The following is a 6,132-nucleotide window of genomic DNA, read 5'->3' on the forward strand; positions in this document are numbered from 1 at the left end:
GAAGTCAAGCGACATAGCCATTACACTAACTGCTGGTCCCAACAAAATTTTAAGGACCAGATAATTTCTTTGTTCAAGGTGAAAGATGAAAAGGAATCAAATTCATTTTATGAATGTACTTAACATTAAATTTGATGAAAATAGTATAAAAAGAAAATTATAAATTAGTTGCAATTAAAAATATAGATGACAAAATTCTAAAACCATATGAGAATAGAGAATTAGCAAGTCAAATTGAGTGTGTTTTAAAATAATTTTACACATGATAAAAAATGGAATAAAACCTTTGTTCAGGAAGAGTAGAAAAATAATTCTCCCTCTCACCCCTTCCCAAAGGCCTTCATTTTTCCATATTGTTCCAGAGATCATATCTAGATATATGAATTCCTTTTCCTTTTTTTTTTTTTTCTTTTGTGACCAATTTAGAACATATTCTGATCTTGCTCATAAGTTAATGGTCATTCATTTCACCATGGTCTACCCAAGGTTTTCTTTTTTTTTCTTTTTGAGAGATTTTTGCTACAGGGCATATGTGCTAGCCAGAGAGACAGAGAGAGACAGAGATACAGAAAGTGAGAAATCACCCACTGGAGGGATGGTCATGCTGTAATCCCTTCTCCTACATTCTCCTGTTGGGATTTTGGTCATGCACACACATGCGCCCAGTGTGAGTTTTAAGCCAGTGGGTTCAGGACTCAAACTGCAGTCAACTATGTGGGAGTCAGTCCAGAGATGTAACATTATCTGTCTTCTGGCCCCCTACCCCAGGTTTTCTTAACCTTGTCCCCCTTGACTGTTTTTTTTTTTTTGGTAGATTTTTGCCATAGGGTGTGTGCACTTGCTGGAAAGAGAGAGACAGAGAAGAAAAATGAGAAATCACCCCCTGGGGGCATGGGCGTGCTATAATCCCTTCTCCATTCTCCTCTCGGGATTTTGGGCCTGCACGCACTTGTGCCTGGAATGATTTTTTTTCAAGATACCAGGTCCAGGACTCAAACTGTAGAGTTAGCCATGTGAGATCCACCACCTTTACCATTATGCCACCTGCTGGCCCCCCCATCCTCTTCTTAAACCCTGGAAATCACTAATTTTTTCTCTATTTCTATAATTTTGTCATTTCAAAAATATTCTGTAAGGCCAACCTACAGGTTGAGGGACCTAGATCCCACATGGTTGACTGCAAAATTTCAGTCTTGACCCTGGAGAAACATGCCAAGTATATGTGTGTGTGTGCCCGAAATCCCAACAGGACAGAAAAATGGAGGAGAAGGGATTGTGGTGTGACCATGCTCCTCTGGGGTTCCTTTCTCCCTCTCCCTTTCTCTCTCTCTATCTGTATTTTGCAAGTACATGAAGAAATACTAAGAGATAAAAGTGGTCAAGAATGCAGAATATGTAGAAAAATAATTTATCTGAGCACAGACTTTGTTCCTTTTCTTTTTTCTCTCTCTATTATAATTTATGATTCACATAAATTAATTATACATCTTTTTAGGGTACAGAATGGTCTTTAAAAGCATGTATATGGTGTGTAATAAATAAATCAAGGATATAAACATATTCACCACCTTCAATATTTAATGTTATATTATGTGATGAATATTTGAAATCTGCTCATGGAGGGACTCATGACCACAGTCAGTGCCATCACTGCTACCCAGAAGAATGTGGACGACCACTCAGGAAAGGTGTGGCATCATACCCAGAACATCATCCTGGTACTGCCAAGACTGTGGGCAATGTCATCTTGGAACTGAGCAGGAAGCTCACAGGCATGGCCTTCCATGTCCTCATCCCTAATGTGTTGGTTGTGGACCTGGCCTGCCACCTAGAGAAAGCTGACAAATATGATAACATCAAGAAAGTCATGAATCATGCATCGCAGGACCTCCTGAAGGGCATCCTGGGCTACACTGAGGACCAGGTTGTCTCCTACAATTTCAGTAGTGACACTCACTCCTCCATCTTCAATGCTGGTGCTGGCATCACCCTCAATGACCACTTTGTCAAGCTTATTTCCTGGTATGACAATGAATTTGGCTATAGCAACAGAATGGTGGACCTCATGGTTCACATGGCCTTCAAAGAGTAGAGGCCCCAGACTACCATCCCCAGCAAGAACATGAGGAAGAGAGAGATCCTTGGCTGCTGGGGAGGCTGTGCTCCCACTCGACCACCCCCTCTGCAGGGGTGATTTCTCGCTTTCTGTCTCTGTCTCTCTCTGTCTTTCTGGCGAGTGCATGCGCCCTATAGCAAAAACCTCTCCAAAACCAAAACCGAACAAACAAACAAAAGCAGCCATAAGAGGGAAATTCGTAGCAATTAGTGTACACAGGAAAAAAAATGGAAAGGTGGCAAATAGACAAACAACAAACCTCAAGGAACTGGAAAAACAACAAACTCAAAAAAATACCAGAAAAAAAGAAAGAATAAAGATTAGTGCAGAAATGGATGAAATAGAGAATAAATGAACTATACCGAAAATAAATGAAACCAAAGCTATTTCTTTGAGAATATAAAATTATAGTAGGGGCAAATTATCTTAATTCAGCTAGCTGGCAAGCTAATCCAATTTCAGGGATCAATATTCTTAAGATTAAGTCTATGAGGTGGTCTTCACAAAGCTCATAGAAATGCATATATGAGAAAACTATACCGGCCAATCCCATATCCTATTGGTTAAGGGAGCCAGATCCCACATGGCCAACCATGGTCAAAATTTTATCTTCAGTGACTTGTAAAACATGTTGGGCATATGTGAATGCATTCTAATAGGACAAACAGAAGTGATTGTGCCATGATCATGCCCAATTGAGGTGTACTGCTTTCTCCCTCTCCTTCTGTGGTGACCGCACATCCCTCTGGCAACTAAAAAAAGAAAGAAAAGAAATTTATGGATTTCAAAATATGTTTGCAGCAAAATAAAACTCAGTGACTTTAACTCCATTTTGCTGTGAGTGAACTTTTGAAGTCTAAATGTATATATAAATATATACTCTTCCTTAATTCCTAAGTAAAATCCTCCAGAGGTGGCAACTAAAATGCTGTGGTGTTTACCAGGGATAATCATCACAGGTGGGATAGGTACCCCGTTTGCTTTCCCTGGCACATTATTCTGCTTAAAGCTCTGCACTTGGCCACTGTGAATCTCCAAATCTGTTAAATGCCTTTGAGCAATCACTGAACTTTTTGTGGGGCAAAGTCACTTCTCATCTGCAACATTTACTACTAAGTTCCTCTGTCTTAGCTTAGTACTAGAAGCCAGCTGCAGTTCCTTGTCACATGGACTTGCTTAACATGGCTGCTTATTTCATCATGCCACAAATAAAATCTCTCTCCAGTATGTTAAGATGGAGTCTTATATAACGTAACAGTCATAGGAACAATATCCCATCACCTTTGCCATGATCTAATGGTTAGAAGCAGTCTCAGTTCTGCCTACCTTTGGGAGAACATGACATAAATCATTGGTTGTGACCTAAGGCTTATTTGTCACAACTTCTAACAATAGGACAGAGACCATATGGAGTATCAGCATTCAGTAGGACAAATATCACAGTGGAAAGAGGTGATTTTTTTTTTTTTTTTGTCATTGCCACAGGATGTACGCAGTCACTGGAGATGGAGACAGAGAGAGGAAAAGTGAGAAATCCCCTTTCCCACCAGGGAGGATGGCAATGTGGCAATCCCTTTTATATTCTCCTCTCAGGACTTGGGCATGCACACATGCACACCTGGCATGATTTTCAAGCCAGGTTCAGGGTTATAACTACAGTCAGCCATGTTGGAGTCCAGCACCTTAGGCACTACACAATTTGCTGGCTGAGAAAGAACTTTCTTAAGAAATCAGTTTTGTCTCCTTACTTGTGATTAACCATTCACTTTATCTCCCACCTGTAAAATTTGTAAGTGATAACTTATGTCACAGAATTTGGTGATTTCAGAGTAAAGTACTTATGGAGAAGGCTGGTCCTGCAGCTTGGTGGTTAGAGGAGCCATATCACACATTGTTCAACCACAGTTCAAGTCCTGGATCTAGTGGCTTGAAAAATATGCCAGGCACATGCATATGCCAGGCACATGTATGGGAGTATGTGTCCAAAATTCTGATAGGATCGAGAAATGGAGGAGAAAGGACTGCAGTGTGACCATGCCCCATTGTGGAGTGCTTTCTTCTTCTTCTGTCTCTCCCTGGGGAGCACACATTCCCTCCAGCAATAAAAATACCACCATACCACCACCAACAAAAACTATGGGGATGCTTTTTGTTTTAATCAGAAAAATCACATACAGATTAGATAAAAATAAGGATACTTATTTTTTTAAAAAATTATTTTATTTAACTTTACTTATTTAATTTATTTATTTTAATTTGACCACAGAGGAACAGAATGAGAGAGAAGAGAGAGGAGAGAGAGGAGAGAGAGGGAGAGAGAGGGAGAGAGAGGGAGAGAGAGCGAGAGAGAGAGAGAGAGAGAGAAAGTGAGAACACAAGCTGCCAGGTCTGGGATTTGAACTGTGGTCAGACATGTGGGAGTCCAGTGCCCCATCCACCATGCCACCTGCAGGCCCAGGACACTTATTCTTAAGATGTGAAATATATACACTAAACCACATATTCAGACAATCATGTGGGAAAAATAGGCCATGTGTATATACATACATGAAAATAGAGTCATTTTAAGAAGAGAATGTTATAAAGACAAAGCTAAATTAGAAAATGGATGGGAAGATAGAATCAAGCATGCACAAGATTACTTTAAACAATATATTTTATTGGTAGTTTCTGGGACATTCAAAAATTAAAAATCATCAATAATCTCCACACCCAAATGTTAATTTCCTTAATGATTTGATGCATTTCCTTCTTTGTTCTATGTGTCTACCTATACACACACAAATACCTAAAATAGATATAATACAAATATATATGTATATAGATATGTACATATTTTACTCTTCATAAAATTGCTGTATTTCTCCCACCCAGAATCACGAATATAATGGTGCCTATCATTGCTTTATGTTTTTGTAATGCAAACCACATGGTACATTGTTGTATAATTTGATTTTTCACTTAACAATTTATGACGAATATTTTCCCAAATCCTTAAAGACAAAATAAATTTTTAGGGGGTGCTTATTATTTTACCTTGACTCATCAATTTTTAATCAACCACCTACCATTGGATATTCAAATTTCCTCGATATTTTCACTATTTTAATAAAGCTGTTGTTATAGGAGATACTATAAAGATTTAAAACTTTATTGCCTTGCTTTTCTGCCTGCTTGCTCCTCACATCCCTCCAGTGCTGCTCTGGCTGCACCCTGCTCATTCTGAGCCCGGGGCTCCTACTCAACCAGCACCACCATCGTCTCCCTCCAGCAACCATCATGATTATCTACTGGGACCTCATCAGCCATAATGAGATGTTCTCTGAGGTTTACAAGATCCAGAGATGGAGGACAGGCTGTGCCTGGAGGTGGAGGGGAAGATGGTCAGTAGGACAGAGGATAACATTGATGACTAGCTCATTGGTGGAAATGCCTCTGCTGAAGGCCCTGAGGGCGAATGTACTGAAAGTACAGTAGTCACTGGTGTTGACATTGTCACGAACCATCACTTGCAGGAAACCAGCTTCAAAAAAGAAGCCTACAAGAAGTACATCAAAGATTACATGAAATCAAAGGCAAACTTGAAGAACAGAGACCAGAAAGACTAACATGGTTTATGACAGGGGCTGCAGAGCAAATCAAGCATATTCTTGTTAATTTTAAAAACTACCAGTTATTTATTGGTGAAAACATGAATCCAGGTGGCATGGTTGCTCTACTGGACTACCATGAGGATGGTATGACCCCATATATGATTTCCTTTAGGGATGATTTAGAAATGGAGAAATGTTAACAAATTTGGCAATTACTTTGGATCTATCACCTGTCATCATAAGTGACTGCTGCTTGTCATCCACAAAACACCAGGACTAAGGGTAAATGGGACTGATGTAATCTTGGACTTTTCATTTATTTTGACTATGATTTATTTGGAGTGGAGGTATTGTTTTCAAGGAAAAAAAACATGTCACATAGGTTGTCTAAAAATAAAATGCATTTAAACTAAAAAAAAAACT

The 6,132-nt window shown here is 39.3% G+C and overlaps 1 pseudogene; it reads left to right on the top strand.

Moving 5' to 3' along the window:
• Nucleotides 1-1,616: 1,616 nt before the first annotated feature.
• On the top strand, nt 1,617-2,092 carry LOC102488204 (glyceraldehyde-3-phosphate dehydrogenase-like; annotated as a pseudogene).
• Nucleotides 2,093-6,132: the final 4,040 nt, after the last annotated feature.

This window comes from Tupaia chinensis, unplaced genomic scaffold (assembly GCF_000334495.1).
Source record: "Tupaia chinensis unplaced genomic scaffold, TupChi_1.0 Scaffold138988_1, whole genome shotgun sequence".
Classification (NCBI taxonomy): domain Eukaryota; kingdom Metazoa; phylum Chordata; class Mammalia; order Scandentia; family Tupaiidae; genus Tupaia; species Tupaia belangeri.